This window comes from Agelaius tricolor, unplaced genomic scaffold (genome assembly GCF_023055355.1).
Source record: "Agelaius tricolor isolate 1412-34295 unplaced genomic scaffold, bAgeTri1.0.p SCAF_11, whole genome shotgun sequence".
NCBI lineage: Eukaryota > Metazoa > Chordata > Aves > Passeriformes > Icteridae > Agelaius > Agelaius tricolor.
In genome coordinates this window covers 10911507-10937133 of record NW_027269271.1, presented here as the reverse complement: position 1 = coordinate 10937133, position 25627 = coordinate 10911507, and the positions used below count along the sequence as shown (strand labels likewise).

Here is a 25627-nt window from a genome sequence, read left to right as displayed (position 1 = left end):
AGCATTCTAGTTAGGAAGTGCTGTCTTTACCATAAATATATCTAAGCATTACACCAGAAACAATTTCCTCCTTAAAAATAAGCACATTTTAGTAATTAACACTCATCATTTAAATTTAACTGCCTTAATTGGAATTTCATTTCTATAATCCAAGCATTTTTGTTTTGCATTCAAATTATCAAATATATAGGAAAAAAGATAGAGTTAATTAGAGACAAAGTTATAATTTTAAGTCCAATTCCATGTTGCTCCTTGTAAAATCTTCCAACATCTTGCATTTGAGAGCTGCATTAGGAACTTCAGCTTCATATACTAAAATAAATTCAGAGCAGCACAGAATTTCTCTTTTCTATAGCCTAAATGAATGCAGATATATTAAAATACTAGCAAATCATTTTAAGAAGAGATCAATTTCTTTTTTACAGTTTCAACGTACAAACGCACTTATTGCCCATTATAGCACAAAAGATTTTTTAAAAATCTATATATACATAACAACTAATATCACAAGTTACAATTCAATCCATAAATCACATTTTTATCTTTGCATGGTACTTTATTTTCTATTCTTTAAATATCTTCTCAGTGACTGCAGATCATTGGAATAAATGAACCCCAATTCACAGCCTCCAGGTGCCAAATGAAAGAACTTCTCCTGCTATTTCCCTAGATGGTTAATAAATTGTCCTATAGGTTTGCCAAGGCATAGGAAAATACATTAAAATGTGTATTGTTACAAGTTCAGAGCTGTGTAAAACTTATCCAGCACAACAGAGATGTGGGATTAACCTGTTCTGAAATTTAGCTTGGAGACTCTTCTATGAAAATTACTGAAGGATAATGATTGTCAGAAAGTTTTAAACCACTCAACCTGAGACATCAGCCAAGATTTAAGATAAGACCTTAGTATTGCAAACAGCAACTTGTAGAAAGACTGAGCTGACAGGCACTGCTAAACATTCTTTGAAGGATCAGCAGCAGCAACAACGTGGCCAGAAGAACACTCCTGGAAAACCACAACCCTGGAGCTCCTCAGTGCTGCACTTCCAATGCCCAGCATCAGCTGGGATTGTGACCCACTGAATGGATAATCCCGTTCCCCACATACACACACTAGAATACCTGGCAAGGCTATCTAATCCTCCAATGAATACAAATAAAAGCCTCTGAGATCACAATTGATTTTATATTAGACCAACAATTTGATGAACATATGGATGCGTGTCATTCTCTGAAATCCATTCTCAAGTAACAACCCTGCAAATGGAATACTCTGATCCTGTAGGTGATATGAAGGTGAGCAGACATGAAAATGCCATTCCTTTGGTTTTTCTAGGCTCCAAAATTATAGATGTACAGAGGTAGGACTGTCCTATCTTAACTTTAGTATGTTACAATTTCTCTTTAAAAGATTTCATCTTTCCAGGAAAGACTTCATTGAAGCATATTGTCTGATGCCATCTTCAGATCAATTCTAACATTTTAAGATTTGGATTACCCTCATAGCTGTCCTTTGAAATGAGTTTGCTGCTATGGCAGATTTTATTTCATAACAACTAATTTTAAAAATGCCAAAAAATATTTTACAAAATGCCGTTTAAGACTGAGTTAAAACTGAATCCATATGGAAAGTGACAAGTTCTAGTGGGTGAAATATGCCTGTACATTAAACAGCTTGCAGGAAAAATGTACTATATTTTCATTAAATATACACTTTTATTAAATATATACTTCTATTATGTTAGAACAGTCTAATAAAAAAAAATCAAAAGTTTTTTTAAAGGACATATTCTATAAGCTATTTAAGAAATACAGAATTTGTAATAAGGCAGAGACTGTAATACATATGTAAATAACCAACCCCAATGTAGCCATCATTTGAAATAAAGAAAAGGAAAAAGATATGGCACTAACAACACTCAGGTCCCAAGAAATTATTTCTCCTGCTTGTGGCTGGGAAACCAAGCACCTGAGGCAGCAGGCTGTGCTCTCTCCTTTCCTTGCTCCATGGCCTGAGTGCCATGGAGTGCACACTTGCCATGTCCTGCAGAAACATGCTCCATTGCCCTGTAACCCCTGGCAGCTCCACATCTGCACAGGGACTGGGAGCAGCACGCAGGGATCTCCCTGCCCTGAGAACAGGGGCCAGCCCTGCCACACCAAGGCCCTTTATAAAAGGGGACGTGGAAAGAGGCTTTGAGTGCAGCCCTGGCTGCTTTCAGGACTCCATGGGGCGTTTTAACAACAGCATTTAAATTGAGGCCAATGCCTAGAAAGGCTGATCTGGAACAGAGCTGAATGGACAAAATAGGTATTTATTGAAAGGCCTTAAAGGGATACAGCCTGGCAGCACATGAGCCTGGCCAGGGCTACACCCAGGTTGAATCCAAGATGGATCCCAGTCACAAGATTTTACACTTTTATAAGTTTTGGTTCATCTACATATTGGTTTCAATTGTCCAATTACAGCTCCAGGTCATGAAATCTCAACCCCCTGTCTTGCCCCCTTCTCTTTGCATTGTTTATGCTTTTTGCATAACAGTTGTCCTTGATTCTCTGCAGGGAAGGGATATGATTTTCACCAAAAACGCTTTAAGAGAACCTACTAATAATAAATATGAAGTTTCAGAGTTAAATGCCAGGCAGCAGAGAATCTGAAAAATATTAAAGCTGAAGCCCTAGGCATTGAGGCTCTGTGCACTTTGGTGCAGGGGTACAACAGACATTGCAGCAGCAGCCTGGCAACTGCAACAGGCAATTTCCTGTGTACAACTTCACCATCAGGATTATTAGCCAGCTAATACAGCTCTGTAATTAAGAATACCTGTTTCCTGGGGAACTGGTATAATTATTTTTGGCCCTTTTCCCAAGTTTTGCTGCAGTTTATGGCTTAGTAGAAGGGAAGCGCTTTGTGTTTTTTCTTCTGTTGTTGCTGTCATTCTTTTTTTTTTCTTTAACATTTTAAAAGTCATCTCTCTGAATACCATTTACAATCTGAGATTGTTTTTCAGTGCCACCTGCACATCTCTTGTATACAGTATACTCATGCAGTCACTACACTGAGCCACACTTGTTTTCAGGTCTCACACACTAATGCTCTGGGATATCAGTGGGACCTGCAAGAGCACCTGAGGATACAAAATATTAGTGAGAGTATAATGACCAGTATGTGCAACATTAAAATAACTCTTCACTGTCCAAATCTTGGCCTTTTGTGCTGCATAGTTTTATGAAATTACAAATTTACGTTATTGAGTTTTCCTACGCCCTCTATACAAAAATTTCTTGTGATAAAGCACAACTTATTGCAATAGTGTTTGCGGAAAATAGGGGGCTATGCATTTCTCCCCACCCAAGACGACTGACACATGTAGCATTCAGGGAAAAGTAGAGGTCAGGGGATGCTTTACTGCAGCACAGCTGAATCACCTGTGCTAGGTGAGCTGAACTATGGGAGCAGATTAGAAACTCCAGCAAGGCTGGAGACTGACAGGAGAATCAGGGAACCAAAACAAGCTCTGTAACCCTCCTCCTGCACCAAAGAGTAAAAATCTGTTATTAGGCCTCTCACTGAAGAGAATTGGTGATCAAGTTACAAAGTTGCATGTAAAGTTTTCAGCCCAGAGTGCAGTGATGCAGAGGAATCCAATGCAGGAGGAGAAGCGCACACTGTGACACAGTGTATTAGTCTAAAATCTCTCCTACGATCCTACTAATCATGCCAGACTACAGCTCATAATTTAAATTATTCATTGGGGAAGAATAAAAGTTTAATCAATAAAACCAGGGTCAAGTCACCCATACTAGAGGTTCAGGAAAAGAAGATGCCTTGAAACTCAGCTGTAAAATATTGTATGTTTTGAAGGAAACCTTAATATCTCCCCTTGCTCCTATATTCATTAATAATAATAACCCCCCACCTCACCTGACCTTTGCCTTCACAGGTTTGAAAGACAGTTTATGAAAAACTTGAGCATCACTGCATTTCTTTACCACTACTTCAGTACTAACAGTACCTCCAAGAATACTTAATGTTACAAAGACAGCTCTTGATCTTCTTCCAGAGCTATGTGTAAAACATCAGTTATAAGAAAAAAAGCTTCAAAAGAGAAAGATATTCATAAAGGCGGTCACCACTGTTTACTTTTTGTCTTCTGTTTGATGCTTAAGTGCTACAGCACCAGATTGCAACGTGCATTGATACTCCATCTTTTCATAATTGGCAGGGCCATAGGCAAGTGTTAAAATATTCTGGGTAGCTGTGATTGTAGTGCTGATCGATCACTCTCCAAGGCCGCAGGAAAAGCTGGCAGTTAAAGTCACTGCATAGAGCAATCATAGCAGCGCTGACAGGCTGCTGTCAAGCAGGCAGGGGCATTCTGGAGACAGATAGCAGAAATGCCAAATCTGAGACAAATGCTCTTGGAATAAGTAATAAATCATATTAGCTGTCTGATGCTTCTCCTTGGTGTATTGATCGTGATTAAAATAAACTAATTAGAATCATAATCATGATGCAGTGATACAGGAAACAAAGAGGTGAGCTATGCAACATAATCATGAAGTGTTTTGTAGCAGTCAAGCCAGACCACTTTCTATCTTCCCCACTTATCAGCCAATTACAGCAAGTAGCACATTTCACATCAGGCTATAGAAACGTCAAACAGAAGCCTGGATATATAGCCCTCCCCTCTTAACAACTGCACATGGGTGCTCTATTAAGATCTCAATTTGGGCTGCACTTCCAGGGAAACTACAGGAGCCATTTGAAGGTGAAGTGTAGAAAGTGGATTCCACATGTAGCCTTCCTGCAGGGCTACAGGGGACACAAACACAGTCTCAGCCTCCCTGCAACCCCCAGGCCAGGAGCCAGAGGTGAGGACAACCTATAGCCAGGCACAAGTACAGAGGAGGTACATGGGACTCCTCTGCAGCAGGAGGGGCCTGCAGGAAGGCAGTGCCTTGCAATGGGGATGTTACTTCTGTGACTTGACCAGGCATATATTTAGAGGCATTTTGAGATAGCCAGGATCAGACAGCACTGATGATGCAGTTAGATATGCAGAAGTTTGTGCTTTCTTGCATTAAAAGCCTAATAATTCATGTCATACTATATTGAGATGCATTTGGCAATTTTGTGATATTCTATATCCATCCAGCACAACCTGAAATATTTAACACTTTTCCATGCCATGTCATGCAGAAGAAAATAGAGCAGTTACCAAGCATAGTTGACTAAATACCTTTATCCATACTAAGAACACCATGATAAGTTTAAACAACCTTTCAGAACTCCTGGAATAACTCCCAAAACCAGCTCTTTTGAATTTCTAGCACCCAAATATTTTCAGTTCCCTGACACGGATATTCAAGATACACAAAATACAAGGATGGCCCAATGGATGGTTTAAAAAGGATCAGAGGAGCAACTTGCATCTGGAAGTAGATGCCATGCATCAGTCATGAGAATTTTTACATTTAACAGGGTCTGTATCTTGTTCTGAGCCAATGACTCCATATTATATCTTTATCCTCTTTTCATGCCAATTTTACACTAACTTAACTCTATTAACATATCCCTTACCTTTAAATGGCTTATTTCAGATTCACATTAAAGTAGATGAGACAGAAGTCAGTGCTTCCTGGGGCTGGCTCCTAATACATTGTTGATGCTGTCATCAACAGCTTAGAATAAATATTTTCCTGCTTTATTTAGCCTGACACTTCATTTTATCTACTAAAGGTATAATATAAAAGACATTCAGATTAACATGCAGATTTGTAAAAACTAGAAGATCTACAGTAAATTTAATCTGTGCTAAATGTATGTGCAGGGCAGTGGTAGTGTCAATGTTAAATCATTCATACAACTTCAGTTATGCAATTCTACACAGATTTCATGTGTGCTAATTTCTCAGCAACTGTAATTGCCCATTTTTAAAAGGTCACAGAATTTCATATCCCATCTCACTTAAGGGAGCAACCAATGATGACAATGCAATGTTAGGATTTTACCTGCTTGGCCAAAAAATTCTAACTCATCTGCCTTCAGGAAGGAACATTCTATCTTCCATCTCTACTCAGCCATTCTGAAAAGGTGCTGATTAGTTAAGTGATTAATGATCATAGTCACTTCTCTGGGTAGCTAAATTGGATCTAAGTGACTAAGTGAAGGCATTGCTATTTGAACTGATTGGGTCCAAATCTAACTACAAAGTAATTGACAATAGAGTGGAAGGTAGCTGCAACTAAAAAACTGGTCTGCAACAAAATTAAAATAGAGGTAGCAATTCAAGTAAATCTTCACAATAAATGCAGATAAAATTGAACCTTAGGGGTTCTGTTGTGAGTCCTGAGACCACATAACACTAAGCAGGAGTGTGAGTAATCCTACCTGATCTGAAACAAAGAAAGAGCCTGACAACCCTAGAGGTAGGATGCCCTTCCTTTCTCTCCACTACTGATCACAGTGTCCCTGGAAGAAAGCCAGTCAGGCTCACAGCTCCTCCTCATCCTCTTCTCTCTCCCCAAGCCCTTGCAGTGCAGCATGTTTAGGGTCCCCAGGCTGCAAGGCTGGATGTCTCTGTGTGTAGGGAAACAAAGGGAAAACAAAGGAGTTTCCTACGTAAATATAATTTAGCCCCAAGTATAGTGGAACTGTTTCCATTCTTCATGTTTGTGGTGGTTTGTAATCAGCTAACATAAGTAACTGTGTGACAAGTCTAATGAGATTGATTAACTCAGAGGAAAATTAGGCTATATAAGATAAACATGGCTTTATCTATATTGCATTTTGTTCATTTAGATACAAAATCAAAAAAGGAGCTGTTTTCCACGTCATAGGAAGCAACATCATAGAAATGCTCTCTATGATTTTTATAATGGCATAACTAGACTTATATCACAAAAATCAGATTAGTGTAGCTAACCTATTAAGATCAGGGTATTTATTTAATTGAGGTAAAAAACTACATTTTGGCTTTTATCAGTTGTGCCACAAAGAAAGAAAAGTAGAAAGAAAATAAGAAATTAGAAAATGAAATAAAACATATATCTGCATATTTAGAATTTAAAAGGCACAGTTTTTACTGGCATGCTTCCTGTTGCAATTCCAAATTTTAGATCTTGTAACAGTTTCATAGGTGTCAAAGTTGAGGTCAATGAAGCTCTACTGGTGTTTATCTACCAAACAGGTCAGGATGACCACAAAAGCAGAAGCACACAAATTATTAAAATGGAAGTTGAACTTTGAACCTTCAAGGTCAGGGGTTTTGGTTTGTTTGTTGTGTCCTGCTCTCCCAAACCTAAAAAGGTCAGCATTCAGCTACTTGACTTCAATTAACAGATCAATTTTCCAAACTACAAAAATAAGCTCCCTCACAAGAGCAAAAATCTTCCAATCTGTTTTGGAACTAGACAAACCAAAATGCAAAAGCTATTTCCCTTTATATAATGAACATTAGTTTTGTTTTTCTTCAAGTCACATTATTATGTAGAAATGGAAAGCTGGAAAACTTGTTAATCTTCTTTCCTTCCTTCTCTTTGCTTCATATTGGCATAACCTTTTCTGGCAGTAATGGGAATGCCAACGTTTTGTGTTTCTAATAAAAGAAAGAACCTTTTTCAGATTGCACACCAGCTGCTAAGCATTTCTACAAAGTTTCATTTGAGAATTAATGTGCTTTCTTAAACATTTTCTGCAGCTTTTTTTTTTTTTTTTTGCATGAGTTCTTTTAACACAACAAAACGACAGTTGCAAAGAGTCACTTGGAAGATCTCTACAAACTCTGCAAAGGCTTCTCCAATTTCACATTGGACTAGAACTCCTCTTGTGGTAAGGAGTAAGAACACTCCTGTCAGTGAAACTCAGCAATTTTGCATGCAGACTGAAACACTGGTAACTACAAGAAGCAGAATTATTATACCAAAAAAACCCCAACCAAACTCTACCTCTCAAAATGTGTCCCTATTGATGGCTAAAGACACAAGTCCCTCACAAGTTAACCAGCTTTAAAAGCAGGTCTTGGCAGATGGCTGATTTGGGAATTCACAGGCAAACATCAGGTGTCAGAAGTCAGCTGGAAAGAGATACCTAGGTACAGCTAAAATATTGATTTAATTTCTGACTTCCCTATGGCCTTTATTTCCATTTGTGCAACTGTAAACCCAGTGTTTCATTTTCTGTTTTCTCTTTTTGGAGTGTGTGAAGCACTGATATTATAAGCCAGTCAGTGATTAAATTTCCTTTCAACTCAATTATTTTATTTGTTCCTTCCCCCTCCCCCCCCCTTTTAATCCTTCCCTTAGCCTTTCCTTCCTTAACATTTAATATTCTATTAATACAAAATTTCAAAAAAAAGACAGTGATGTTTACCCTCACCAACTCTTTTTTCTGCTCTTATCATTTAGAAAATAGTGGTGTTAAAAATAAGTAGCACCCATCAGCAGATTAGAAAATGACACCAGCTGGCAACAGCCAGTTCCCAAACAGCTCTGAAATGGCTGTTAAGAGTCTTCATTGCCAGCTACATATTCCAAATAAATGCAGATACTCCCAACCTCAAAATCACTATGAACTCTATTAGCTGGCTACAGAGACACAGCACTTCAAAGACTGGAGTTGGAGGAGGAAGAGCAAGCACTAAAAAAAGTAATGATACAAACAGCAGAGAGGCACTACAAAAATTCCCCTTCAAGGATCCTAGTTGAGTATATTTCAAAATACTTAGACTGAGAGCCTGTGACATGTGCATGAGCTCTCAGATCACAGTTCCAATGGTATAAACAGCATCCAAATCCAACTGGATTTATTTAAACACCAGCATTTTTGATTGAAAAAAATATGTTGCCATTGTGAGGAGACCATACTTACAATTCACAAGTATTTTACAATTGGAATATTACATAGTGACAATTTAACAAAAGAATTGTGGATTACACATGAAGTAGTTTTTCCCTTCCCTCTCAGAAATTATCAGAATTTGTAGTAGAGAAACTGCATCAATAATCAGACAGTGAATGGGCAAAAATACCTCCCTATTTCTGAGTGAACTTACTGTCTTCCTACAAAAAATAACCACAGCAGCAAAATCTCAGATCTGTGCAACCACAACCACCAGATTTGGACACTTTAAACTGATTATTGCTTTCTTTTCCAATGCAAACCAGGAATTATGAGAATATTTATCAACAGGATGTACCAGAATCCATGTAAATATTGGTGGTAAAAATAAATCTATATAGGGGAACACCCTTTTTTTTCCTCATTAGTGGATTAATTGCACAGTCAGAGAAATAATGGAACAGGACCATTAATAAAATATTAATAATCTTTTCTGAAAAGTCCATTCACAGTTGAAATAAAGTGCAGTGCAGAGAGGAGCTGAAATATACTCCTCACATAGAATACTTCTCTTTCATCCATGTCAATTGTTAACTAATTTTGATTTTTAAACATTTTAATAACTTTTCAAACAGGAAAAAAATATGGAACAGGACGTAATTTGCGTGTAGAGGATGAGTGAAGTATGTCATGTTCTTCAGCCAGTCTCCAACAAGGCTTCATAACAATGACAGTTTGCAAGTATAGATAATTACAGATGTAAATTTGTGCCAGCAATGATGCATATGCATGATTTGTGGCATTTAGGTGTCACATACTTCCTGTCTAAATGACATAAATTGTGTTCAAAATAGTTACAGGTGCCAAATGATGAAAATGACAAGTAGAAAAGGGAATATCAAATGATAGCTGACCTCCTGTCTGGGAAGGAGTTGCACTTGCTGGCAGGAACACCTTATTTCAAAAAATTTGTTCTGGGTAACATGGAAATTAGATAACAAGTAAAAATACTTGGGTGTTAAGTAAACTTAATCAACTCAAGTGTCTAAATATTTATATCCAAATATTCAATTTGGTGCATACATGAGATGAGCTTCAAAGACAAAGCATTTCAGAGCGACCTGGATGTGCAGATTCCCACACTCTTCCCTTTGATTCAATGGCATTCATTTGCAGTCAGTCATAGCAACATCTAGCTTGACTTTTTAAAGACAGTTTTTGTATAAAAAGGAAGAGAGCAGAGAGAGACAGAGCACCTGCTCTGGCCCCTGGCTGGAATGGCAAAGCCAGGTGACCAAGTTTCATTACTATTCCTTAGCAGTAGAGTAGCCAGCTGCTCTTTGTGCCTCAAAACGTAAGCAGAAGGAAGGGAACGTTACTTTTACCAAGATCATAGGTACTTATTTTAGTAAATGCCTGAAGATAATCCTTGAAGAATAAAATTACTTTGAAATTTCATCAGTACAAGCTTAACAAATTAGTCTGCCTTTTACAGACTAATTTATGTGTTCACACCATAAGTAACTATTGTCATCATATTGCAGGGGTTCCATGCTGTTGTCTCCTAATCACAAAAATTTCACACCTTCTTGGTGTTTCTCGTGGGCAGCTCCTCAGAGCACCGACTCTTTCTTCTTCACAAAGCAGCCACTGACTCCAGCTCCCCTCTCACCCAGCCACCCCACTCTTTTATAGCATCTTCTTCTCATAGGTTACAGCTGTGGCCTGGTAAAGTCAGGCCTGCTCCTAATCTTTGATAATTGGCCCAGCTGCAACTCCTTAGGGGTGAGATTACTTTCTACATTATTTTATTTTCTTATGTTCTATCCTCCTACAAGTAACATATTAAAAAGCATTTATGAAAAACTACAGTAGAGCCAGTCATGTGATGCTTCTGTTTGCTTTCTTTTCAGCAGTTTCAATTGAGTTTTTAATGAAGTGTCATTCCCTTCCATCAGCAGATGAGGAATTTACTACTTGTTGTGTTACCCCTCTGCCCTTCAGCCCATAAAACATGGCAGTGATAAAAAAAGAAATTAGCAGCACTGCTTTGCTCTATTACACTGATTATCTAAATATAATTTTAAAAACCTATGATTTTTTTCTAGTGGTCTCAAAATACATCATTCTGCACTTTTTCATAGTATAGAGAAATGTTAGCTTGCTACAAGTGAAAAGATCTGGCATTTTCACTCATCTGTGCAAATGTTACCTGAACAACCAGAAGCATAAGGTCTGAAAAAAGTAACACATTATGAATACTATGTTGCAATATGCCCATAAATAATATACCATAACATGAGTTACTATGGTAACTATTTGGATTTGAGATCATTGGGTTGGGTTCTTTTCCTACTACGTAAGACAAAAATATTCACATATTCATGGCATTATCAGGTAGGTTTGATTCCAAGCTATTTTAGGTATTGTTCCCTTCTCACAAATGTCTCTGGGAGAAAGCATTTTTGACTCAGCAGCTTTTCTTAGGTCACTTACTCCACAGTGTTTAAGCAAACAAGTAACATTTTAAAAAAGAAAAAAAAAAAAAAAAAGAAAAGGAAAAAAAGGCAGATCCTTTACCTGGAAAATGCTCAAGTTGGGCAAGTTTTGTTGAATAAAACATTTCTTCAGGAACATGTCTTGTTTCCATCCTTGGTACATTCTTTAAAATTCTGTAAAATCATTACATGTGTGTAAGAATGAAATGTGAGGGGGTTCCTAATGTGGTGGGTGAAGAGGTGGTGCACAAATGTTCAAACAGCAACCTGCAAGTGGGCAAAACACAAAGAGCATCATGTCACCTATTGCTTTAGCTACAGAAAAAAGCAAAAAAAAAATCTATTTTGTTTTAGTTTAATAAAAGAAAATGCAGCAGTAAATGTTAAAAAAATGAATAACCTAAATTTTCTCATTATGCAATTATGGCTTTGTAATGGGCCATATAATTGAAATTTATTTTTAAAGATCAGGCATAGGAAGGAAGAGAATCCACAACAAAGATTTTAAGAATCATTACTATTCAAAAATTGCATTTTCAAGTTAATATTCAACTGTGTTTGAAAACTTCTCTTGGACAGAACAGTAATTCAATGAGGTTTTGGTTACACAGTACCACAAAAACATTTCTGAAACTACTTGCAGAGGGCAAAAATCACAGAATATTTTAAGGAAAGCAATAAAGAAATTGGTCAAAGTTAACAAACAGTACCTGCTCTATATTTAAGTGCATTTGCATATAGCAGGCACACAAATATATATGTATGTGTGTACACATAAAATAAAATAGGATTGAAGACAGACAAACAACCCATATCACTCAGCAAATATTTTCTGACATTACTCTTAGACCATTTTATAAAAATCACTTCTTTTTTTTCATAAATAAAACCCCCTAACATTAAAATTAACTCTTGTGAAAACCTTTAGCTTCACCTGTGTGTTTTAAGCTGAGTAAACAAAAATCTAAGTGAATGAACAAAAAATATTATTATTAAAGTAGTATGGTTGGCTTAGAGCTCCTGTGTGGATTTAGTCCTTGTGATTTACCTTTTTGTAAAATAAAGCAAATAGTTAAACAGGGACTAGCTTTGTGCAAAGCCCACTGGTGATTTTTGCAGGGGTATTTTTTGGAAGGGTTTCTTTGGTTGGTTGATCGGTTTTTTGGTAGCATACCTTTTTACAGCTGTGTTTCTCACTCTTCCCTAACAGCCCGGGAATACAGAGGGCCAAAAGCCACAATCATTTAGTACACTAGAGACATATTTTTTAAGGCAAAATTGACCAGGGCTTTTGTATGTGAAAACAATAATTCACAACTCCACATTCTACAGCCTTGCTGGTTTAGGGCATGAGTGGGGTGTCCAACCACCCCTCAGCACAAGGCAGGAATTTGTACACACAAGATTTAATATATTTCTGCACTGGATATTGATCAGTGAAACAAGTCTGTATTCTGCCTTGTGCAGAATATACAACCCTTTTTTTCACATTTTAATTGATCATTGATATGCACAATGGAAGGCAACTATCCCCAAGATTTTTTTTAGGAGAATTATCAGAGAGTATGATGCCTCATTTGCTGGATAATAAATGTTCCATCATGGTAATAACTGCAGGGAAGGGTATGTTTCTGAAACAGCTTTTCTAGCTGGAGAAATGGATTAGAGAGATTACCATTTCATCAAAGTGGCAGAACAGTTGAGAGGAAATATGGAAGGAAATTTTTGTATAATTTCTGTAGAGTTGCTATTTTTCAAACCCCACTGGCATCAATCATGATATATCTTTTTTCCTGACACAATCACATCAAAAAAAGTTTCTCTTTAATATGCATGTGTTGAAGTAAAAGAAGAGACAAATAATTCAAATTTCTTTGAATTGTACTATCTAGATAAGAAATGCACAGATGATACTATAATTTTAATTTCAGTTTATAAGTATTTCCCAACATTAAAGAAATTTCTTTACCTTGATCATATTTGCTATAGCAGAATTTTAAACTAATTGTACCCTGATTTCCAGCAAGGTACTCAGTCCTGTGGATAAATAAGGAACACATCGATTCTCAGACATGAAATTCACATATAGAAAACTTGAGAGGTCTGACATTCTTGAAGAATAATGGTGATTAACATGCCTGGACTGCATTCAGTCAAGAACCATGTTAATGGATTTTGGAGAAGGCATTCCTATCGACCCATGCAACCCTGCAGTGAAGTCATTAAAGAACAAGAAATAACCAATAAAAGGCTGCATGTAAAAAAAGTAGTTGCTGAATTAGAATAGGGGAGCTTAGAAGTCAGATCGTACAGTTTTTTGCAGAAGTGTCTTTTTTATTATATTCTGTTTATCTCCCCTCACCCCAAGTTTCAAACAGAACACATTTTCTTTACAAAATCATATCCAAAAAATATAACTAGTTGTAGTATGATTTCCATATGTTGTTCAAGTGAGATTTGAGAGGCATCCAGAAGCTTAAACTGGTGGAAATGCTGCCTAGTGCCAGAGGAGCTGTGTCTGCTAGAACATAAAATGTCTGTGGTTGGGATATAACATAAGTGTAGTGAAGATTAGTGTTTCAGAGGAGAATACTGAAAAGAAAAAGGAAAATACAGAAAAATCAAATAGCTTATCACTCAAAGTTTTGAAAGTCAGCATATGTATCAGCTTATCTGAATAATCACAGCTCTCATGCATTTTGGATTAGCCATGCAGAAAGCTACATGCATGCTCCTGAAAAGTAGACATCAGAGCAAAAGACTGTAGTTCCTTTGAAATTTTCCTAATAATACAAAGCATCTTAACAATTATAGCACAGAGGCATAATCGCTTTTAAATGGTGTTTGTCAGAATTTATGAGGTGTCCTAGGCCTTTAGCTCCTCGTTAAAAGGCTATAGCATGTTTGTATTTTGTTTAGCTATTTGCATAACATAAAAATCTTATCTAGCAATTAATGTATGTAGATTACATCCCAGTGACACCTCCTTGCAGTGAATTCTGTTTCCCTGCAGATGTGTTTGTTATTGTGTCCATAATTAAGCAGTTTTTCTTACACACACCCTGGTATCTAGATGTCTCTGCAGACAGTGTTTAGACCTCTGCTTACACAGCACACTCCACACTGTGCAGCTGCAGTTTTCCAATTATCTCCATGACTTGAAACACAAACCTGGAAAAATATAACCCAAAGTGACCAGGACAGTGTGTTATTCCTGGGTTACACTGTGGGATACTCACTTTGCCACATGCTCAGCAGGATGCCAGTGGAGGGGTCACATGCCATGCAATATTATCATGCTGTACACATTTAAGGTTGAGGACTAAGCCTGACAGATAAACAGAACTCAACCCCATCTTCAATCATGCATTACCTGCAATGCCAGTTCTGCAGCAGGTACAAAATAGGGCTAGCCTGGAATGTGATCTGGTTTTGCCTGCTGATAAAGTCAATCATATGTTTAATCTGGTTAAATTAATATTTACACAAGCTTAGAGGATTAACAATAAAATTCATACCACTGTACCTGATCTCCCCTCAGCATTAGCTGAGAATGACAGAGATCAAATCCCACAAACTTTTAGGTCTCCTCTGTGCCATATGTACATGCCTTCTCACAAAGCACTCAGAGTAAACTCATTAAAGGACATTAATTATTCCTTCCCCAAAAAAGGGAAGTTTCACTGGCGTACATTTTTGGATAGTTTCACTATACTGCAACTCAACAACTCAAAAAATTTGCACAGATTTGCACTAAATAGTCCCTTTGATCTATTACACAAGTGAAAAAACAGGAGCTTTTACTCATGTTTGGAAAATTCAGACTCAGTTCCTTGTTCTGATGGTTTTTTTGATACCTAGGGATCTCAGTCTGGATAAGGGAATTAATTCCTGCTTTTGCACAGTCAGTGCAGACTTTGGTGTGAAATCATTTGTAATTTATCAGTGTTTTAGACTCTATTCTATGCCAGGAGTAATGCACCTAGATTGTTCAAGATTTTTAGGAGCCTTTTTGGTCAAATTGCCTGAAGTTTTTAAGCTAAAAATCTCAGAAAGCAATATATTAAATAATTTTTTTTAAATTATTAGCTGACCATAATGTATTATTCAAGATTTTCATGTTCTAAGGAGGAATATTTTTACATACCTATGGCAACATTCACCAGGTTTTGAGATCTTTTTAAAAGGGAGATCACCCTAAAAAAATTGAGATATCTAAGAAAAAAGTAGGTTAAAAATCAAGCACTTTAAATAGTTTTGAAACTATAATCCTTCATAGCTTTTGAAAAGTATGTTTCATTATTTAATTTTCATAACTTGCCAGCTTTACACATTATCTATCTTTCATTGATTCTTCTGATGCCATAGACTGACAAAAAATTGTCTAGAAAAGGTAGAAGTTTTGTTCTTAATAAACAAGTGCTGGTTTAAACTGTCATTAAAGTTCAGTTGGAGAAACACATGTCTCCATCAACCAGCTGCTTGTTCTAGCAAGAGAAGTTTCACACACAGGAAATGCACCGTGCCAGACATGGACCAAGAGTTTCTGCACGTGTATAGCTCTTGGCAAGATAGATTTTCCTGGCTTCTCTGGGGATTTTCCTCCTCTATTGCTATCCAGAAAACTCAAACTGATTGCAGGCCATATTGAAGGACCTCATGTTTCTGTGCTGACTGAGCATCTGCAGACCATAAGTAGTTCAAAAGTCTGCAACTCGTGCAGCACTGTTGCAACACCATTTTATCAGATCATGTGAAGATGAGCTGTCCATAATTTGGGGCACTCACCAGCACTCAGTCCATGCAATCCACAATCACAGTTATAGCTCAGGATATTTCTCCAGGCAAAAGAAAAACTCCATTGGGAAAGAGGTGATGCTAAAACTGCCAGGCTGTCCCTGGGCTCTGTCCTCTGTACTCAAGAGCTGCATCCCTGGAGAGCAGCAGATCCACAACTGAACTACCAAAGTGGATTCAAACATCTTATTTTCCATTTTGGATCTCATTTTCCAGTATGGCACCTATGAAACATGATTGCAGTGCAGGAAAAAAAAAAAAAACATTTGCTGCTGCTACATATCATTACTCTATCACTGGTCCACTGAGGAATGCAAACACTTTTGAATTCTTTGCCAAGACAACAAAATTGCAATAAATGTAACACTGCCAAGAGCCTGCATGCTGGAAACAGGAAAAAGAGCAAAGCTTGAAATTCACAATGCATTCCCTGAAAAAGAAATACTGCATTTAGAGAGACCAACAGCCCATGTTCTGGTGGTCAGCAGCTCTCTGTCAGGAGAGCTGCTGACAGCTCCACTTCCTCCCTCTTGGCAGAAAATGACACTGCTCAGGGCCTCCTGCTTGTCAGGCAGGGAGGCAAAGCTTCAGATTCTTAATTCAGCCACTCTAAGAGAAAATATTTTATTTTCTAAAAATCTGGGAACTTTTACTTAATTTGGATCTACTGCCAGAAACACAGAAATGTCATATGTAAGCATGGCCTCTTCTAAAACCCTCTGATACTTTGCTTTCTGTCTGCAAAGAGATTTCCAAGCCCTCATGAGAAGGTTTATGCTACCCTTCTTTAACTGGAGATATAAGTGTGTGGTTATGGGACCAGGCACAAGAAAACCATGCAGCACGATTTGTTGAGCTCATACCTGCTACCAGAAAAGTAAAATTCAAAATCAAAAGTTCTCCAATTATTGCCCCTGTACTTACCTTAAAAATTGCCTTATATTTATGGCAAAATATAGCAACCACTCCTGAATGAACACCAGCCAAGACAATAAAAGGAAAACAAGTTTGCCCAAAAGGATTATGAGAACCTCACCCTCTAACAGAAGCTATGAATAGGATTAAAGGATTAGTTAAGCAAACAAACAGCAGTAGCAAAAAGTGGTTGAACCAGCTTTTAAATAGCACTGCAAAAAAAGGGGAGATAAACTGGCCAGAAATATCACAGGTCTAAGCCAAGGGCCAAAACCCACACTGCTTCTGTCTCCAAAAAGAGAGAGACCTGAAGAGGATGTCTAGGAAAGGATAACTACAAATGTTCCAGTCTTACTTTAATGCACAAATAAAAGGCTTGAATGATCAGCTGAGACTTCTTTAATAATGTGGTGACTGCTTGTAATCTCTTGCTGCATACATAGAGAGAGCTAATAAATAGTTAACTACCTCTTTCTCTCTTCTAGGGCACATCAGGTCATGGGCATCACACTGTAAAAGCATCATGAGGAACACCTCGACCTCATTACACCATCAAATGCATGGACTTTGCAAAAGAAACCATAAGGCATGCTTCTTCCCACAGTACAGCCAGGGAGGCACAGGCTTGCTGTGAAACAGAATTCCCTAGAGCACCTATGGAATCAGGAAAATGCAAAGGAGCTTGGTATTAGGGCAGCTGGAAAACACCACAAAATAATTACAAGAATCTCTGAAATACCATCAAAAAACAAATCATCTTCTTCATAAAAATTTATAAGTACAAAGACTACAATAATTTTAACATATGATTTCCTTCTTTACTTCAACATTTAATTGTTGAGAAACACATCATAAATTCAGCCAAATAACTCGGCCTGTAGTTCCACCCATCTGGATAGTTACACAACAAAATGTGACTCTAAAATACAGTAATAAAAAGAGCAAACCCAATATACAATACTCAGGCCAGCATTCTAGAAATGCCAGATACAAAAAAAATTAATTAAAAATATCATAATTAATTCCAATGTAATTCTTCACAAATTAATGCACTACACTAGTAGCATGACTAGTTATCTAAGGTGCCCTTGTTCTGCCAGCTAACCATACTGTGACCACAGTGCCCTCTGATCCTGTCACTGGTCACTCAAAGCTTGTCACCATGTTTTCCATCTGGCTGATGATGATGGAATGAAATCATGCTCAACATGTTAAAACAGTCATTTGTTTGATTTCAGCTTCAAGCAGACCAAGCAGTACCTTGCTCATCTTCTCCATTAAATTACAGTCACCATTTTAGGTTCCTTTCCTGACCCTTTCTTTCTGCCCCAGTTTAAGGACAAGGACTTTTACAGATCAAAATGTCACAGGGTTTTTGCAGAAGTAAAATGTAGGCTCTTGAAAGTTAACAATGCATTCAGTCAGATTTCCTGACTTTCATTTCACAACAAAGTTGGACAGCCACAAATGTTATGGAAATATCATCAAACAATGCAGATACAAAGCTCCTGCTCAGTTTTGGAGTTACCAAAGCTGAGAAGATTTCAGTAAGAGATGAAATATCCTTTGTTCCCACACATACTAGCCACATCTTGCATAGTATCTCTAGCTGTTAAAATAGTGATGAAAGATCCTTGAAGGAAGTAATCTTACTCTTTTTTTTAAACAGATCTCATGCTGATTTAATTTTTATTTCCTCAGATATTAATAAAGGAGTTATTACAATGCAAATGTGTATATACAGAGTATATACAGAATGTACTAGAGCAGGTCACTGCCAGAAGATTTACACTACTGCCCATCTCTGTAATAACTTAAACCTTGCTGTCTAAACATGGTAAGCATGTGAAATCTAAACTAGGCTGCATGGAGGAGTTTCCTGCAACAAAATCTATGAAAGCCAATTGCAAAATAAAGTGTAATAGGAAAAATTTTTTCTAGGTTGCGGTATGGATTTTCCTTAGTCAGTTGAATATCTGCAAAAGTCAAACAAAGCACACATAAAAAGCATGGCTCCAAAACCTATAGTCAAACATGCAGCAAAAATGAAGCATTCTTGTTTCATACTGATGGCTGATGGTTCAATTTTCCTTCACAATTATTTAAAGTTTCCAAAGACAAGTGACAGACTGAAGCCAAGTATGAGGAACTGTAACCAGATCTGACTTATATGAGACTTACTGTCCTGATGTCTGCATACAAGCACTTTCTGAAAGGAAGAACAATAGGAACAAATGAACATCAAGCAAGTGGCTCTAATCTCACCTCTTTACTCTGCCTAAAAGATCCCTTAATCCTTGTATTTATTATTTCTTTCTTACCACATTTGATCCAAAAAATCTAGAAGTGGTTATACTGTAGTTCCAACACATTAAATAATCCAAAAGTTTTAAGAAATACAATACAAAACAAAAGTATATTTACTATGTGTTCAACTCCAGAAACTAACTCAATTCTTCCCATTTCTCAATGCTTTTTTTCAGTCTCTCTCGCTGTATTTCCTCAAAGGACAATTAACACTCTTGCAGTTATTTTCAGCTATCCTTGTTTAACCTTACAGATGGGAGGAGTTTGGTTCTATCATCAGAATCAGAATCACTGAGAGACACTCTTCCAAGGAAATTTCAAGTTTTCAAGATTTTCTCCAAGAGTCAAAAATTCACGTATACAGAAAGCTGTCTATTGAACTCAGCAATAAAAGATTTTAAGGACAAGTTGGACAATGGATTCAGTTTGTTCTTTATCTGTGATGATGTAAATCTAGAAAAACCCCAAATTAAACTAACTCTCAGGTTTCATTCATGTAGAACTAATAACAGTGTTCAGTCAGCAAAACTTCTAGAAAAAAGGAACCATGTTCTACTTGAAGAATCCTCTCTTCTACTTGAAGAATCTTCTCTTCAGCCTGCACTATTCCATAAGAAAGTTCAGGGAAGCCTCTGTATCCATCAGTTTCCTACATATGTGCTTACAGTTAAAGACTAAAACTAGAGAAAGGGTGCTTCAGCCACGGGCTACTGATGCTTTAAGGCTTTATTTTCCTCTTTCTTTGGCATTCAGACTGCTGATAGTTACAGTGCATTTGACGTGAACCAACTTGCTCTAAGCCCATTTAGCTGACACTACAGTTCCTTTATCAGTGAAATCAGAACTTCAGCTACTGACATACAGCAAACATCACCTCAGCTCCATCTCTCCTCCACCTGATGCACAGCATAAAAGTCATAATATGCTTCCTACTGAAAATATAATGAAAAAACAGTCATATTTTCTTTTTCTGAAGCACCATATTAAGGAACAAGAATAAATATATTTTGCCTAGCTAAATGATTTCTAATAAGAGTAATAGAAAAGGAATAAGAAAATGAATTGCTTCCTAGTGCAAACCAGGAACTAGTAGCCACCTCAAGGATGAAGAAATCTCTAATCTGCATCTGTATGTGATAGCTCTGCTTCTGCAAGGCTTTGATATTAAATTTAAAACTTTTAATATATTTTAATAGCCATTTGAGATGAGGTGAGATTTTGGAAGTTCCACTGCTAGTTGATTGTAGGACATGACAGTACCCCCATCACAACATGCCACGTAAAAATATTTCAAGAAATGGTGATTTGCCTTCCTTGTGGTTTTGGATGCCTCAGACTGGAAGATGATAGAAATATGAAGGGGGAGGGGAGAATATTCTCAATAATTTTCAAATTTTTTGGCTTTGTAAGGCTATATTTTTACACTTTAAGGAAAAGATTCTTGAACACTTGGCACATAAAATCCTGGCCAGATTTTTCTTAGAGCTCAGCCTTCAATTGTTCCTATTTACAGAACTTACAAACACATTTTCAGGTTTTGAAATAGCTCACATATTTGTTCATCAGTGAAAGCTCTCCAAATTTCTGAATCTAAAAATTACCAAAATTCTGAATGAAAAATTTATTTGTGCTGTTTCAAAAAACAATGGGGGAGGAAAGTTGCAAGCTAGACTCATTTTCTGTTCCCTGGTTATTTACTGAAATTTAATTTGAGCCAGAAATCTCAAAGCAGATCTCATTATTTTTAGTGGGGGAAAATGTAACACTGTTCTACTGAGTTTCAAGTGTATTCATTGGTGGTACATTCTAATATGACTGCTGATTCTAAATTACCTTCCCATCTATTTTACTTTACACTTTGCATATCTAACTTGAAGAATGCAATTTGTTGCCACAAAGTATATGAATGAGTGGTTTTTTCACATTTCTCCCTGGGTAGGACAGCCTGGGTGGTGAGATGCTGAGCATGGCCCAGCAACGTGAGCTTGCAGCTCAGAGAGCCAACTGCACCCTGGGCTGCACCCAGAGCAGTCCTGGCAGCAGGGCAGGGAGGGGACTGTCCCTCTGCTCTGGTGAGACCCAGCCTGCAGTGCTGGGGTCCCCAGGGCAGAGAAGAACATGGACCTGTTCAAGAAAGTGCAGAGGAGAACACAGGGATGATCTGAGGGCTGGAGCATCTCTCCTAAAATAACAATCTGGGGAAGAGAAGGCTCTGGAGAGACCTTGGAGAACCTTCCAGTACCTGTAAGTCCCCTACAGGGACTTTTTACAAGGATGCGTATTAACAGAACCAGGGGGAATGGCTTTGAACTGAAAGAGGGCAGATTTATTGTAGATATTAGGAAGAAATTCTTTATTTTGAGGGTGTTGAAGCATTGGAACAGGTTGCCCAGAGAAGCTGTGGCTGCCCCATCCATGGCAGTGTTCAAGGCCAGGTTGGATGTAACTCTGAACAACCTGGTCTAGTGGAAGGTGTCCCTGCCTAAGGCAGGAGGACTGAAACCAGATCTTTATGGTCCCTTCCAACCTAAACCATTTTATGAGACCATAAACATGTGATAAATGCATGGCATCATAGACAGCAAAGTAATATTACAAGGCAGAGGAGAACTCAATATATTCAACTTCTAAGAGCTTCAGGAAAAAAATAAGCAACATTGGCTGGAATAATGAAGAGGTGAGAAAAAGAACCTTTTATGGTCACTGATATTTATAGGGAATGTTCTCAAATACACAGCATACTGTCTGAAATCAAAAATGTTAATTTCACTTCATTACAGTGTAAATGAACTTAGCCTCTCTCATTTTGGATCAGCTTAATACCTGAGTCTTATCAGTCAAAAAACCCTCAATTATCCATGGTTACTTCATTAATAATATGAAAATCATTCTATGACATATGGTGGGATTTTATGGATTCCATTACCTCTAAAGCAAGGCCTTAGGTCCTGGAAATAGCTATATCAACTATGAAACTCGCAAGTGCTCCAACTGAAGTTGAAACGAGCTCATTCCTTCCTCTGCTAAAGCCAATGCCAGATTTTTAAATATCCTGCAATGAAAGTGAGACCTGAATGTGAATAAGAAAAAGGCTTTTGTTTGTTTGTTTTCAAATCAAAGATAATAAACATTTCTATATACCAAGAAAAGTGAAGTGCCTCTCACAGAAAATTTTGAAACAATAGAGAAAAGTATTTTATCTGCCAAATGGGTTGGCTGTAAACATTATTGAAGTCTTTTGCAGTGCATGCCTTTTTCAATGTTCATCTATGCCTACTAAACTTTAATTGTATGGTATTTTCCTCTGAAAAAAAATCATCACTGAGGAATTGAAAAAGCATTTGTTAGAAAAGAGGAAAAAGTGCTAGACACTTCATATTGTTTTGGTTTGCTCTTTAATCATTGCATTTGTTTCGATGTTTTACTTCTACAGCACAAGCTTTCAGGTGTGAAAAAATCTTTTAAGCCTGTCATTGAATCTAGACAATGCTGCCTGTATCTTCCCCTTCTCTTGGGCACCCTGCCATAACCTCTGACTCCACATAGTAAAGTTCATCTTTACTACAAATTCCTTCATCTGGTGCGAGGTCTCAACTGAACCCCAACCCTAATCACCTCTCCTATGTTTCAGATGCTCACAAAACCCCCTCAGGTACTGTGCCTGTAAATGGATACCATAAAATATAGCCTGCCTGCCTGAGGGAAATCTCTGTTTGCCAACCAAACCCTTGGTATTCCAATAAAATTTACAAACCAGGTATCAGTGAGTCATGCATGCTTCTGCAGGACGCTTTTTACACCCAGGTGAATTTTATCTGCTTTTTGTGGTTTTTCCTTACCTCATCCTTGATCTTAGCTATAGCCTGGGTAGCCTACTTATATCTCAGCTTGTACCCAGCACCCTATTCAAAAGCTGCTGCCAAAATTATCCTTTTCATGCTGCTAAGACCCTGCCAGACATTCATATTCAAATCAAACCCTTCATCCTCTGCTTCAAGTTCACAGTTCTCTCAAATACAAGGCCCAGAAAAACACAACACATACAGCTTGGCTTTCAATTTGCTCTGATTATTTTAAAACTTTCCTTCTCCCCATTATTCTCTTCAGACTTTCATGTCTATTGTATTTTCTGTACTGTTCCTAAGTTTAGTGGTCCATCTTGCTGACTGGATATAAACTCATGAGTTCACAAATTTATATTCTTCCATAAAACACATGCTTGAAGTGGGGAGGTCATGTCAGGAGAAGAGGAGTTTAACCTCACTACCTCTGTGAGTCACAACAAAATCTAGAAAATGAATCACAATTGTTTTGTCACAGTTCATCACACTTCTGAACATTTTAAGTCAAAAATAGATACTTTTAACTCAAATTTTAGGTCATCTTACCTAAAAACATGGAGAAAACCCAAGCAACTTCAATCTAAGATGGTGTCAAAGTATAATCTTTTTGAAACAATGCAAATCTTCTGCAAAACTGTTTTGTTGTAAGAAAAAATCTAAAAACCTGTAAAACTGGTAAATAGTTCATTTTCTTTCAGAGTGTATTCTTGTTTTGTTTTCACTTCTGACTCAAAAAGCTACTGACTCTGGAAAACCAAAAAGAGAGCTGACAAAAAGTAAAATAATAATGCCCATTTTAAGCCTAATTTTATACTCCTCTGATTTCTTCTCCTATATCACTGAATTCAATTAGCTTACATTTATTTTCATTTAATCTATTTAATCTCTCAGTACTCATCTGTGACTGACACAAGGCACTGTTGCCATTACCCTGCAACCGCCGCCTGTTCGCCCACGCTTTTTATCACCAAGGGAGCTCATCCTTTCCATTTCCTACCCATCAACAGCCCAGACACCAAGGCAGAGATGGAAAAAAAAGATAAATTGAAAAAAATCAGTTTTATGAAACTCCCCACCTGATAATGTGTGTTCTCAGACACAGAGTTGTGTGTCACTGAGGCTCTCCCTGCAGCAGCTTCCCAGGGTTATCAAAACAGCGCTGAGCATCCAGAGATGCTGCCCATCATCATTTTCATGCTGAAAGCTGGGAGGATATCTGTTCCTTGACTATGCTTCACTTTAATTATCAGGTTGCAATTAACACCCTGCCACTCTTTTCTGTTTGCTTTGCTTTGCTCCATTTCCTGCAAACTGATTAAAAAAGAGAGAGAGAATAAGGCTTCCAGAACCTTAGTTTATCCAATAACATGATTTTATATCTGAAAGAACATTTTCATCTTTTAATTCTTTTTCTAATTACTTTCTGTGCCCTGCATTCAGCATTTCCCAAAATTTGCCTATCAATGACATAAAAAGATTATCTTTTTCATGTTGCTAGCAGAGAGTCAGAGAGTTAAATCAATCCGAAATTATTCTAAACCTTCAACCCATTTACCCCAGTCTTATTTCATCCTCTTACTTCCTGATTCAGGATTTTTGTGTTACACAGTTGCTATTGAATGCCTAGGGTGAACAGTTTCAGATTATGAAAGAAGTTTAACACTTAAGTAAAATTATGACTTATTATTAGGTTTTTACTGTAGAAAAAGAGAAAATCTTTAAAGATGTTATGCTGAAATCTTGAAAGTATTAACAAATGTTTTATCTAAGGATCAAACACCTTTTGAAGAATGATAGGTAAAGCACAGCAGCTCTGCTGGGTTCAGCTTGCACAATTCTCCTTACTTAATGTAATTTTTTTTTTCTCCTCTATGTAGAAGGCTTGAAAATTCTCAAAACCACATGCATTGGGGCAATTTAATTCACTAAGTTTTCTAAGTAGGATTCAGTTTTCAGAAGTCTACAAATCCCTGGGAATTTTTCCATAATTCTTAGCTTTATAGATCATAGGCAAGATGCAGCAGAATTGGAAGAAGTGTTACACAGCAAAAAAGGCCATATAAAAATCACAAAAGAAACCCAAAGATGTAATTCTGTGTGTGTGTACAGTAAATTCAATAAACAAATATTCTTTACATATGAAAAAACATGTTTACCTAATATTCTGCCTGTACAGAAAAACAGAGTAGACCCCACAAACCAGCACGATACACCTGCTGACTCCCAGTACAGCAAGCCCTATTTCCCAACAAGGAAATGTTTCAGCAGATGTAAAAGCCTGTGTGGTTCTGAACTCCCAGGGACTTGCTGCATGGGTGAGAGGTGCTGTCAGGGCAGCAGTGACAGGGACCAGGCTGCAGCAGTCCTACTGCACACAGGTGCCTTTCCAGCTCGAGTCCTGAAGCACAAAGAAGCCAGAGTGGCCC

At 37.4% G+C, this 25627-nt stretch overlaps 1 long non-coding RNA gene across 1 annotated transcript in view; it reads right to left on the bottom strand.

The window, feature by feature from the left end:
• LOC139594262 (uncharacterized) overlaps positions 1-25627 on the bottom strand; it is a 172925-nt gene that overhangs the window by 53444 nt on the left and 93854 nt on the right. Inside the window, exons 11-15 of the long non-coding RNA XR_011680566.1 lie at positions 24271-24512; positions 23748-23857; positions 22286-22411; positions 17521-17706; positions 11423-11607 (exon numbers count right to left, since the gene is read on the bottom strand). This is a non-coding gene — a long non-coding RNA (uncharacterized lncRNA). The remainder of the gene's footprint in view (positions 1-11422; positions 11608-17520; positions 17707-22285; positions 22412-23747; positions 23858-24270; positions 24513-25627) is intronic.